The following is a 13526-nucleotide window of genomic DNA, read 5'->3' on the forward strand; positions in this document are numbered from 1 at the left end:
GGGAAAAGACAGAGCGTACGCCTCCTTTATTGTGAAATTCCTCACCATGGTAACTGAACACATCAGCTGGTCTGCAGCAGGTTATGTTCAGAGTTTGAGGCTCAAATTGGCTCAAAGTGTCCCATTTTCACTGATTGTTTTCCCGACGACATGCTTCAAGTGTGATATGGATCCTCTGCTGAAGGAATCTGCTTTCTATCCACAACCTGTTGATCCGTATCTGACTAACAGCAGCGCAGGAAGCCCTGCAGTTATAGAGAAACTGTCTGAGTCGCATTGTTGCTGCAATTTACCTGCAACTGCTGATGAAGAAAAAGTCTCAATGTGTTTGTGTTTGGTCCTAATCTGCTGCCAAGTCTGTTTGACACTGCTGGATTTCCAGCTGATAGATGACAGATTAGAAACTGATCAGTCTATTGATCACACAATATTCCATCAATAGAATTGATTTGACTTTGATTTGTGTAACAAAGTGATTTCCACGTCTCCTTCATGATGTGACAGTGTCAGAGCTGAATGCACTTGTAGAGTATCATGTTTTTATGGCTCACATTTAAAGTGTTCCAGCTCTAATGTACAGCTGTCATATTAGAAATAGAAGCAGCTCTGATTTTAGTGCTCAAATAAATCTATGAAGTTATGAATTCACACATGAACAGTTTTCTGCAGCGTTCCTCTCGGCCTTATTTGCAGCTCCACTCTTGTTTTTGCTCTAATAATTATTTCTCTCCATGAGCTGTTTCTCTGCCTGAAGGAGGCGCCACTCCATCGCTTCATTTAGTGCAGAACAAGAGTCACATGATGCTGCTCTGTCAACACCAGTCACACTTTGTACAGCTCATGTTGTGTTTGTTGTCCTCTCAGTCTGTCAGGTGGAGGTGGAGGAGGGGGCGGAGTCTGTCCAGCTGCCCTTCAAAACCACACAAAACCTGCCTGCAGATACTAAAGTGGAGTGGAGAAAAGGGGGCATATTGGGTAATATCCTCCACGTGTATGAGAACGGCTCTGATCAGCCTCACAAACAGCACCAGGTTTACAGAGACCGAACGAAGATGAATGAAGACCTGCTGAAAACTGGAGACCTCAGTCTGACCCTGAAACACCCCACAGAGAGAGACAGTGGGAGATACAGATGTTATGTCTCCAGCAAGAACATCATCAGATGGAAATACATGCAGCTCAAAGTCAACGGTTTGTTTCTTTCTTTCTTTCTTTCTTTCTTTCTTTCTTTGTCTGTCTCTCTCTGACTGTCTTGTGTCTCCTCTGCAGGGAGAGTTCAGGTCCAGGATCAAACAGGGGACATCAGGAACAGAAGCAGCTCCATTGATCCGACTCCTCTGATGGCTGATCAATCAGTTTGATCTGTGTGTTCTTTGATTATTGATCAGTGATGTCAGAGTGGAGTCAGTGTGATGTTGTTGTTGTGTGTTTGAGACTTTTAGTGTCCATGAAGGTCTCTGCTGCCGTAGATCCTCTGAACTGTGACAGAGGTCTCACTCTGGAGGAAATTCTCAGCACTTTCCAGCAGCTCCTCCATCATGGAGGACGTTCCCTCACTGTAACAGGTGGAGGAGAGAGGAGAGGAAGCACAGGTGGATCCTCTGAGGAAGAGGAGCGTTTCTACAAACCACATGATCACATGACCAGAGGACAAGCATGTGTAGAAACACATTAAAGTCAGCCTGTAAACACGTTTGTGTAAATTCTAGTCGTGTTTTTCTGTTACATTCAAATAAAAGCAGAGAAAGCAGAACAAATGCTGAAGCTGTCTGTGTGAAATAAAGGAGTTAAAGTACTCACACACACTCACACACACACACACACACACACAAAATACTGAGGATGAGGAGTAACTCTGAGGTAGGGCTGGGCGATATGGCCTAAAATCCATATCGCGATATAATTTGAAGCACGTGCGATAACGATATATATCACGATATATTCTTGTTTTTTTTCTGTATAACGTATTTTCCACACTATAAGGCACACTTAAAATCCTTTAATTTTCTCAAAAATTGACAGTGTGCCTTATGTATGAATTCTGGTTGTGCTTACTGACTTCGAACCGATTTTGGCTTGTAGAAATCTGTTAAAAAAAATTTTGATGTCAGAGCATTATGGCTGCCGTGGTGAGGAGCTTTGCGGAGTAATCTGGGTCCAAAACTCCGTTCCCTTCAGGTCCCAAAGTGAAACGAACACTGAGAGTTAAAAACAGTCTAAATTCTTCCATCTTTAATGAAATCATCAGCGTTGCTGCTTTACCAGGTTTAACAGTTAAGTTTAACATCCAGGCATCCATGAAAACAGAATTTATTAAATTTAACGGAGTTAGAAGTTAACAGGAAGTTAGCTCGCTAGTTTCCACCTAAACATGACATACCATGTTCTGACTGAGAGATTTTTGAAACTAATTAAAACGTTCAGCTCTGCTATCACTTCCACTTTCCAAGACAGGAAACTAAACAGCAGTGGCGTTTGCAGGGTTACTGAAGTTGGCCTACCTGGTATATAATGTTGTGCTACGTGATTGCTAGCGACACAGCTATGTTAGCATAACATTAGCACACAGTGAGGCTGGAGGATGAACGCCAACTTTTTTCCACTTGATAAAAGTTAACGTGAGGGATTCTGGTGGTTAGGGACAAATACAATCCCATAGCAGGATGCTATACACGGGCCAAACTTCAGTCAAGAGAACAACTGAGATTATTCATCCACAATACAAGGTTAGTTATTAATATACTGCAACAACACGGGAACAGAACAGCTGCAAGAGAATTCAACATTAATGAATCAATGTTACGGAAGTGGAGGAAGCGCAGTTTTTGGCTTTCCCCATATGTCAAAAGTGCTTCATCTCTTTGCTATGACTGTCGCCCGGCATAATTTGTAGATGATAATGGTTGTAGCCGCTGCGATGCTTTCGACCAAAACAGGCGCAGCTTGATGACATCATCAACATGCGCTATCGCGATAGAGCGATATAGTTAAAATCTCTATCGTTGGCCAAATTTATATCGTTTCTATCGTATATCGTTTCTATCGCCCACCCCTACTCTGAGGTAATTATGACACAGACAGCAAAGAAACACTGACTAAAAGTTTCATCTTCATCTGAATCATCATGAAGCTTCAGTCTGATGAAAGCTGACAGTGTGACGTCACACACTGACTCAGGGAGGCACAAACCTCCTCAGTAAATTAATGGAAATTGAGTCAACAAAAACACTTGAAACCATTTATTGACCCTGTGCACGAGAAAATGCTAACTTCCTGGTTTGAGACCGGATGTGGGGTTGTACATTTCTGGTAGCTTTACTTTGCGGTCAATCGCTACTGCGAAGATATACTCCAAAATCATGTTCAAAACTCGAAAACGGAAAGATCGCATTAAGTTATAAAGAGCAGAAGGTGGGAACACTCACCACTGTTGTGTCATAAAAAATCTAATGATCAGTTTTGACATTTAAAGAGTTTAGATCGATCAGTTGTTTACATCACTCAACCCAAGCAGAACTGCATTACAGAATCAGAAGACACATCGTCCACATTCAGAAGCACATCTCTGTATAGTGACTGGTCTTATGATTAAACAGGCAAATGTTTAGCATTCAAACTACAGGTGAACAATAGTCAAACCAGATGTTTCCCCCATTATGTCGATATCAGCTAGTCAAGTACACACCTACACAGCATGTTAACAAACCGTGAAAAAAAGCCACACAAAAAATGAACGATTGCTGGTGAGGGTTTCTATACATCAGTATTTACGAAGGGTATGTTGTGACTTACCTTCAAAATTACAGAGGTCCCTCGCTATAACGCGGTTCACCTTTCACCTCGCTGTTTCGCAGATTTTTTTAGTGCAAGTTTTCATGCTTATTTTTACATCACATTGTGTCCTGCGTTCTGATTGCTGCAGACGATCTCCTCCGTGACGTCTCTCCTGTACAGTACAGAATCGCTGCATCAATCGCTCGCAGTGTGACTCTGAAGTGCAGTACTGTATGTCCACGATGTCCACGAAACATTTTGCACCGTCAAAAAATAAAATTGGCTACTTGATTTCACCGATCGCTGGTTATTTTTAGAACATAACACACGCGATAAACGAGGGACAGCTGAGAAATATAACATTTGAATCCCTTTTCTCTTTTGCTCTGAGGCGCGGGGGAAAAATATCGACAAGTCGATGAACATCATTTACAGATATATTGGGTAAATGCCCAAGACATCTATAGAAATGTAAATCGCCGCTTGATTCATTCATTTGCTTAACTTGTTTTGGACCGTAAACAAGGCGCGAATAGGACACCGGAAACAAAGCTCCCCACAGGAGTTTCCGCACCGGAAGTAGCATATGCTAACGTGCACATAGTCAATTGTATCATTATCTCTTAATCCCACTTTCTAAATCTTGTAGTGTGGAATTTTAATAACATTCAAATCTATTACATACATAAATACATCAAAAAATTCATAAGTCAAAGGCACCAGGCTGTGTGGACTCCCAGATAGTCCTCAGTGGATCCATCCTCAGTCAGCAGATCCACGGAGTCCCTGATTCCACAGGATCAGGTCTCCTTCAGATCCATCAGACTCACTGCAGACCCACAGAGGATCCACTCATTTTATTTCTGACCACGATCAGACTTTACAGAAGCTCTGTGGACTCAAACAGGTCAGTAAACTGTGCTGTCAGGTTAACTCATGTTTGCTGTTCAGTAACATCAGACTGGTAGGAGATAATGAAGCTGATGATGATTTATTTAGAAATGTGAGACCAGTTAGCTTAAAGCACATTAGCTAACAGCACATTAGCTAACACCATTTTAGCTTACAACACATTAGCTAACAGCATATTAGCTAACAGCATATTACCTAACAGCATATTAGCTTACAACACATTAGCTAACAGCATATTAGCTTACAGAACATTTGCTAACAGCATATTAGCTAACAGCACATTAGCTTACAGCACATTAGCTAACAGCATATTAGCGTACAGCACATTAGCTAACAGCACATTAGCTAACAGCATATTAGCTATTAGCTTACAGCACATTAGCTAACAGCACATTAGCTAACAGCATATTAGCTAACAGCATTTTAGCTTACAACACATTAGCTTACAGCATATTAGCTAACAGCACATTAGCTAACAGCATATTACCTAACAGCACATTAGCTAACACCATTTTAGCTTACACCACATTAGCTAACAGCATATTAGCTTACAGCACATTAGCTAACAGCATTTTAGCTTACAACACATTAGCTAACAGTATATTAGCTAACAGCATATTACCTAACAGCACATTAGCTAACACCATTTTAGCTTACACCACATTAGCTAACAGCATATTAGCTTACAGCATATTAGCTAACACCATTTTAGCTTACACCACATTAGCTAACAGCATATTAGCTTACAGCATATTAGCTAACAGCATTTTAGCTTACAACACATTAGATTACAGCATATTAGCTAACAGCATATTACCTAACAGCACATTAGCTAACACCATTTTAGCTTACACCACATTAGCTAACAGCATATTAGCTTACAGCACATTAGCTAACAGCATTTTAGCTTACAACACATTAGCTAACAGTATATTAGCTAACAGCATATTACCTAACAGCACATTAGCTAACACCATTTTAGCTTACACCACATTAGCTAACAGCATATTAGCTTACAGCATATTAGCTAACACCATTTTAGCTTACACCACATTAGCTAACAGCATATTAGCTTACAGCATATTAGCTAACAGCATTTTAGCTTACAGCACATTAGCTAACCGCATATTAGCAAACAGCATATTAGCAAACAGCACATTAGCTAACAGCATATTAGCGGACAGGATTTATTTGAGTGTAGCAGGTTTAGTCGTTCAGTTTTCTGTCCTGGTGCTGACTTTACTCCAGGACTGAGCTCACAGGAGTTTTTCACCCCTTCAGGAATAATTGCACATAAAGTTAAGCTAACTTAGTTAAGCTAATTTAGCTCGCTTTAATTTCAATGAACTTTGCATCTCCAGATTAAAAACTAACTGCAGAGACAACCATCAGATTAAAGTGGGCCTTATTAAATGAATGTCTCAGAGACATTTTTACTTATTACAGCCTGTTATTGGCAGATGGTTGAACTATTAGTAGTTTATTGAAACATAGCCAGATAAACACAGAACTCAGACAACATTCAGTCAGCCTGTTTTATATGAATCTAACATGTGTGACAAACACACAGAGGACACACGAGTGTTGCTGAGTCAGCACAGACATGTTCTGACTCATCACTAATGTTTATGAGGAAACCTGAGAATGACTGAAAGTGATGCAAAACCTCTGAGAACCTCATGTTTAACTTCTTTTAAATAAAGACGTCGTGCTGATTACTCTGACTGAGACCTCTGACTGAGACCACTGACTGAGACCTCTGACTGAGACCACTGACTCAGACCTCTGACTGAGACCTCTGACTGAGATCACTGACGGAGACCTCTGACTGAGACCTCTGACTGAGACCACTGACTGAGACCTCTGACTGAGACCTCTGACTGAGACCACTGACGGAGACCTCTGACTGAGACATCTGACTGAGACCTCTGACTGAGACCTCTGACTGAGACCACTGACTGAGACCACTGACTGAGACCTCTAACTGAGACCACTGACTCAGACCTCTGACTGAGACATCTGACTGAGACCTCTGACTGAGACCACTGACTGAGACCTCTGACTGAGACCTCTGACTCAGACCTCTGACTGAGACTTCTGACTGAGACCTCTGACTGAGACCACTGACTCAGACCTCTGAATGAGACCAGACCACTGACTCAGACCAGTGACTCAGACCACTGACTGAGACCAGTGGTCTGAGTCATCTGAGACATCTGACTGAGACCTATAACTCAGACCTCTGACTGAGACCTCTGACTGAGACTTCTGACTGAGACCACTGACTGAGACCTCTGACTCAAATCTCTGACTGAGATCACTGACGGAGACCTCTGACTGAGACCACTGACTGAGACCTCTGACTGAGACCACTGACTCAGACCACTGACTCAGACCTCTGACTGAGACCTCTGACTGAGACCACTGACGGAGACCACTGACTGAGACATCTGACTCAGACCTCTGACTGAGACATCTGACTCAGACCTCTGACTCAGACCTCTGACTCAGACCTCTGACTGAGACCACTGACTCAGACCTCTGACTCAGACCTCTGACTGAGACCACTGACTGAGACCACTGACTGAGACCTCTGACTGAGACCACTGATTCAGACCACTGACTGAGACCTCTGACTGAGAACACTGACTGAGACCACTGACTCAGACCACTGACTCAGACCTCTGACTCAGACCTCTGACTCAGACCTCTGACTCAGACCTCTGACTGAGACCACTGACTGAGACCTGTGACTGAGACCACTGACTGAGACCTGTGACTGAGACCACTGACTGAGACCACAGACTCAGACCACTGACGCAGACCACTGACTCAGACCTCTGACTCAGACCTCTGACTGAGACCACTGACTGAGACCTCTGACTCAGACCTCTGTCTGAGACCACTGACTGAGACCTCTGACTGAGACCTCTGACTCAGACCACTGTCTCAGACCACTGACTGAGACCTCTGACTCAGACCTCTGACTCAGACCTCTGACTCAGACCTCTGACTCAGACCTCTGACTCAGACCTCTGACTCAGACCTCTAACTGAGACCACTGACTGAGACATCTGACTGAGACCTCTAACTCAGACCTCTGACTGAGACCTCTGACTGAGACCACTGACTGAGACCACTGACTCAGACTTCTGACTGAGACCACTGACTCAGACCACTGACTGAGACCTGTGACTGAGACCACTGACTGAGACCTCTAACTCAGACCTCTGACTCAGACCTCTGACTCAGACCACTGACTGAGACATCTGACTGAGACCTCTGACTCAGACCACTGACTGAGACCACTGACTGAGACCTCTGACTGAGACCACTGACTCAGACCACTGACTGAGACCTGTGACTGAGACCACTGACTGAGACCACTGACTCAGACCACTGACTCAGACCACTGACTCAGACCTCTCACTGAGACCACTGACTGAGACCTCTGACTCAGACCTCTGTCTGAGACCACTGACTCAGACCTCTGACTGAGACCACTGACTGAGACCTCTGACTCAGACCTCTGACTGAGACCTCTGACTGAGACCACTGACTGAGACCTCTGACTGAGACCTCTGACTGAGACCTCTGACTGAGACCTCTGACTGAGACCACTGACTCAGACCTCTGACTGAGACCTCTGACTGAGACCTCTGACTGAGACCACTGACTCAGACCTCTGACTCAGACCTCTGACTCAGACCTCTGACTCAGACCTCTGACTCAGACCTCTGACTCAGACCTCTAACTGAGACCACTGACTGAGACATCTGACTGAGACCTCTAACTCAGACCTCTGACTGAGACCTCTGACTGAGACCACTGACTGAGACCACTGACTCAGACTTCTGACTGAGACCACTGACTCAGACCACTGACTGAGACCTGTGACTGAGACCACTGACTGAGACCTCTAACTCAGACCTCTGACTCAGACCTCTGACTCAGACCACTGACTGAGACATCTGACTGAGACCTCTGACTCAGACCACTGACTGAGACCACTGACTGAGACCTCTGACTGAGACCACTGACTCAGACCACTGACTGAGACCTGTGACTGAGACCACTGACTGAGACCACTGACTCAGACCACTGACTCAGACCACTGACTCAGACCTCTCACTGAGACCACTGACTGAGACCTCTGACTCAGACCTCTGTCTGAGACCACTGACTCAGACCTCTGACTGAGACCACTGACTGAGACCTCTGACTCAGACCTCTGACTGAGACCTCTGACTGAGACCACTGACTGAGACCTCTGACTGAGACCTCTGACTGAGACCTCTGACTGAGACCTCTGACTGAGACCACTGACTCAGACCTCTGACTGAGACCTCTGACTGAGACCTCTGACTGAGACCACTGACTCAGACCTCTGACTCAGACCTCTGACTCAGACCACTGCGCTAACAGCTCCAAACATTAGGTTTTAGAAAGAACAAAGTTCAGTAGGACTCAACATTTACACCAAACAAAACTAAACAACATCCTCCAATAAAACTTTAAGTTGGTCCTGATATGTGTTTGTGTCCTTTTCTACAAGACTCTCTGATGTCATCTTGTTATATGTAAGCAGGCAAATCCAACCACGTCAGCCTGCAGCAGGTGGAGAACGTCCAAGAAGCTGTGTTGCTGTAAGGAACATGATCCTGCTGCTCCATGGAAACAGGTTTAATGGTGCCAGAGCTTCTACTGGACTAACAGAGGAAGCAGTGATCAGAGGCTTCACACAGAAGCTGAAGCAGTTTGTTTGCATGAACACAGAGTTAGACGGTGTCTGTGGGCTGGGTGGATGTTCTCCTCTCACTGTGATGGAGGTAAAGACGCTTTCTTCAGTAACATAATGACACAGTTTACATGTTTGTAAGGATTTGATTCATGTTTACACTTGTTTTGTGTTGACTTTGGGGATAAAACCAGTTAATAAGAATAAATAAAATTAATAATAAAATCACTAATGTGACATTTTAGTCTCTTTGTTTGTCCTTAAAAAGCACGACAATAAAAACAAATGTTTTTAGAACAGAGGCTCCAAATTTGATCCTATGACTGTCAAATGAATGTCAAATAGGTAAGCTTTCAATCTTGATTTAAAGGATTGGATAGAGTCCAAGGCTCGAATCGAAGCAGGGAGGCTGTTCCAAAGGTTGGGTGCAGCTGAAGCAAAGGCACCATCGCCTCTGGTCTTCAGTCTGAACTTAGGTTGGATCAGGAGTAACTGACCTGATGATCTTAATGCACGACAAGGAGTGTACAGATTGAGGAGGTCAGTGAGGTAACTGGGCGCAATATTATTCAGGATTTTAAATGTGAGTAGCAAGATTTTAAACTCAATGCGATATTTGATCGGTAACCAGTGTAGATCAACAAGAGCCGGAGTGATAGGATCAAATTTTCTAGCTCCAGTAAGAAGGCGAGCCGCAGCAATCTGAACAAGCTGAAGCTACGAAGAGAGAAGGCTTGGTTGAAAACATTCATCATAAGATTACACAACTAGTACTGCAAGTAACAACATTATATACAGATTTCTGCATAACAAATGCATTTAAACAAGTATATGTATTTCTTAAATAACTGAGATGGCTCGAGTGCATGTATGAAAAATGGCTACATCCTGTGGCTGTAGCTCAGAAGGTTGGTGGTGCGCGGGCGGCCCCCGGAATGGACACTTCCCCGTCGCTGGGCCACGGCCTGGGGTGCCGGGGAAGGTCCGGGCCGATTCCCTCGCATGCTCGCGGGGGTGGAGTAAGTTCAGCCGGATGGCTCCCCGGCCTCAGTAGGGCGATGGGGGTATGTGGCAAGGCTTGGTCTGCAATGCTGCTGCAGGTGAGATGGATGCACCTGCGCGGCATCTGCAATCACGCCTCGTCAGTGTAAAAGGCTGAGCTGTTGTCATTACTCGTTGTTGTGGATGTGTTGGCTGGGACACTGAAGCCGTTCATGTGTGTATTCAGCAGCCGTGTGCCTTAATAAAGCATTGCTGCAAAGTACAAATGTGTCATTGGGTCTGCTGTGGTGGTTTACATCCAGATTATTCCAAACAAAGTGTAAAATAAGAGCAACATTTCATTGAAGCTGTGGCTTCATTTATCACAGTGTCACAAAGAGTTTCCTGTTTCTGTTTTCAGCCTGTCAGCTCTCACAGTGTTATATTGCACATGTGCTGTGAGTAATAATATAAATAATAATAATAGAAATGAATAAATAAAGAGATAAACAGCACCAACAGGAGCCTGTAGAGAGTTTCTGGTCTTGCAAAGACAAACATGTTTGTTCCAACAGAACATTCAGATCATAATTCAGATGTGAAAAGCTGTCAGACAGGACAGGTTATATAAACACAGTGTTTAGTTTGTGAGTGCAGGTAAAGGCAAAGAACCAGGAATGAACTGTGGGGAACCTGATTGGACGCTTTGGATTTCCTGATCTCACAGTGTTTTTGTCCTGTTTCAGTAGATTTTGATGGCTTTGGTTCCATGAAATGTTCGGGCTGATGAGTGTTTGCCTCTGCTCGCATCCTTTGTGTGCTTTGAGCTTTTAAAGGAAGAGTTTGTGACAAAGTCCAAACCTTCATGTCAGCAGACCTGCTGCCCCCAGAGGAAAAACCATCATTAATAAAGTGAAAGAGCAAAGCGAGCGTGACACAGTGAGAGTTTGATCTGCTCAGAGTGTCGTCCTCACAGCTCAGAGACACAAAGTCTCCTTCAAACAGCTGCTGGACTCAGAGGAAGACGAGCTGTGAGGCTGGAGTGAAACCTGCTGACTGAACTCGTTCACAAACATGTGGATGAATAAAAGTGCTCCACAGCACAGAAGCTCCAGCACATTCGGTCACAGCTTTCCTCACAGCTCGCTGGAGCCACAGTCCACATGTTCACCTGTGAAAATGCCTCTGAAAATAACACCGCTCCCTTTTTTCTTCTTCTTTCAGCTGCTCCTTTAGGGGGCGCCACAGCACATCATCTGCCTCCATCTCCTCCTATCCCAGCATCCTCCTCTGTCACACCAGCCCTCTGCATGTCCTCCTTCATCCATCAGCCTCTTGTAGTCCTGGTTATATGAATAGGTCGTTTATTTTGATGGTTGAATTCAAATGTTCTGTGTGTAAGAATGTAAACAAATGCCTGTAAGCTATGTGATGTGTGTCAGACGCACAGCCTGTTTATTTGCATTGGTGTAGGTCATTATTTTCTGTATGTTACTGGTATGTACAACAGCTCCAGCCAACCCTGAAGTAGTCTGAGGTTGGGGGGGTGGGAGTAAGGGGGGAGCTGGGTGCACTCCACGGGAAGAGAGAGAGGAGAGATGAGCAACCGTGTTGTGTGGACGCAGAGTTCATAGTCAGGCAACAAACTTTTATTTTCAGGTTGACGTTCAGTTAACTGAAGGGGGAAAGCTGTTGTACCCACTGTGGGGAGGAGACAGATGTCTTGCTGGCACGTCAGACGTCCCTTCTGCTGCTGTGTTGAACCTAAGTGTTAATGTGGGAATACGTGGACACGGCAACCACGAGTGCTGCTGCTGCGCCCTGCTGGGGGCCAGTTTCCCCCCAACTGTCCCCTTGAACCGCCTGGAGGTGTGAGTGCTGTTGTTAGGCGTTAGTCATTAATGTTACTTATTTTCTTTTGTGTTTTGGGAACTAATCATTACTAAAGTGAGGTTAACTTTATCATTGACCTGCTTGCGTTCGGTTTATTTCCATATAGTCTAGTTTGATGCACGTTCCATGTCACAGGCATCAAAACGTTTGTCACACTGGGAGTGAACTATGACCCTAAAGCTAAATGCACCTTTCATTGAACATGAGCTCACTGCACAACAATGACTGCAGCTACACACACACACACACACACACACACACACACACACACACACACACACAGGCTGTGTGTTGAGGTGAATAACAGACTTTTAATTTGCTTGTTAGGAATAAAAATGCTTCCCAAATATTTAATATTAATAAAAATGTAGAAACATTTGGAGCACAGATGTGTAAAGATGCTGTGATATTCAAATCAGAGTCAAAATGAGGAAAGAGGAACAGATGGTTTTCAGATCAGCACACATGAAGCCACCTGCTTAGAAACAAGCTCACATCTGAAAAAGCACCGTTCACATGTGGAGAGGATTTAAGTGATAAAATTAACAATGATCTGATTTCTCACAGTTTTAAGACTGAAGAGTATCACAAGCTGAGCTGTTTTCCTGTAAGTGAACCTCTGGCCAGGAGGGAGGAGCTGATGCTAGCCCTGGGTGCTGCTTTGTAGCCATGACTCAAAGCCGTCATAATCAGACCAGGACTGGGCAGACTGGTTGGCTGAAATACCGCAGGTGCTGTGCTGACATTCAGTTCAGCTCATGAAGCTGAGGATGGAAGCTGAGAGAAGTGTGGCGAGAACATGAGGAACAGGTCAGCATCTTTAGGGCTTCACTTCTGCTTCCAGTTTAAGTTAAAGTGGCACCAACACACACAACCGGTGGTGTTTTGTGGGGTTCTTGGATGAAAATCTCCCACACTGAGGACAAACTGAGAACTGAGAAGATGGATAAAGCCTCCAGTGACTCCTACAGTCCCATCTTAATGCCTCCAGTCCAGCTTAAATACTGTGACAATAACAAAGATTATTATGGCTGTCTTCTCCCAGAACCAAACATGGCAATCTGCTGTGAATCTTCCACGTTCAGTTCGACATTGCCTGGTTTCTGTTCCTTCTTCTGTAAGAGGCAGAAAAGAAAAATATCTCCCTCCCAAGCAATGTTCCCTCTAATTTTTCATGTGTCTGAGCGAACACACAAACTCCCTGAGCGGTCCCGTGGACCACTGTGAG

At 44.3% G+C, this 13526-nt stretch overlaps 1 long non-coding RNA gene across 1 annotated transcript; it reads left to right on the forward strand.

Annotated features, from left to right (window-relative positions):
* Positions 1-4530: 4530 nt before the first annotated feature.
* On the forward strand, positions 4531-13526 carry LOC112846853 (uncharacterized). Its single transcript, XR_003220032.1, has 3 exons — positions 4531-4681; positions 9275-9515; positions 11630-13526. It is a non-coding gene; the product is annotated as an uncharacterized LOC112846853 (long non-coding RNA).

This window comes from Oreochromis niloticus, linkage group LG5 (assembly GCF_001858045.2).
Source record: "Oreochromis niloticus isolate F11D_XX linkage group LG5, O_niloticus_UMD_NMBU, whole genome shotgun sequence".
NCBI lineage: Eukaryota > Metazoa > Chordata > Actinopteri > Cichliformes > Cichlidae > Oreochromis > Oreochromis niloticus.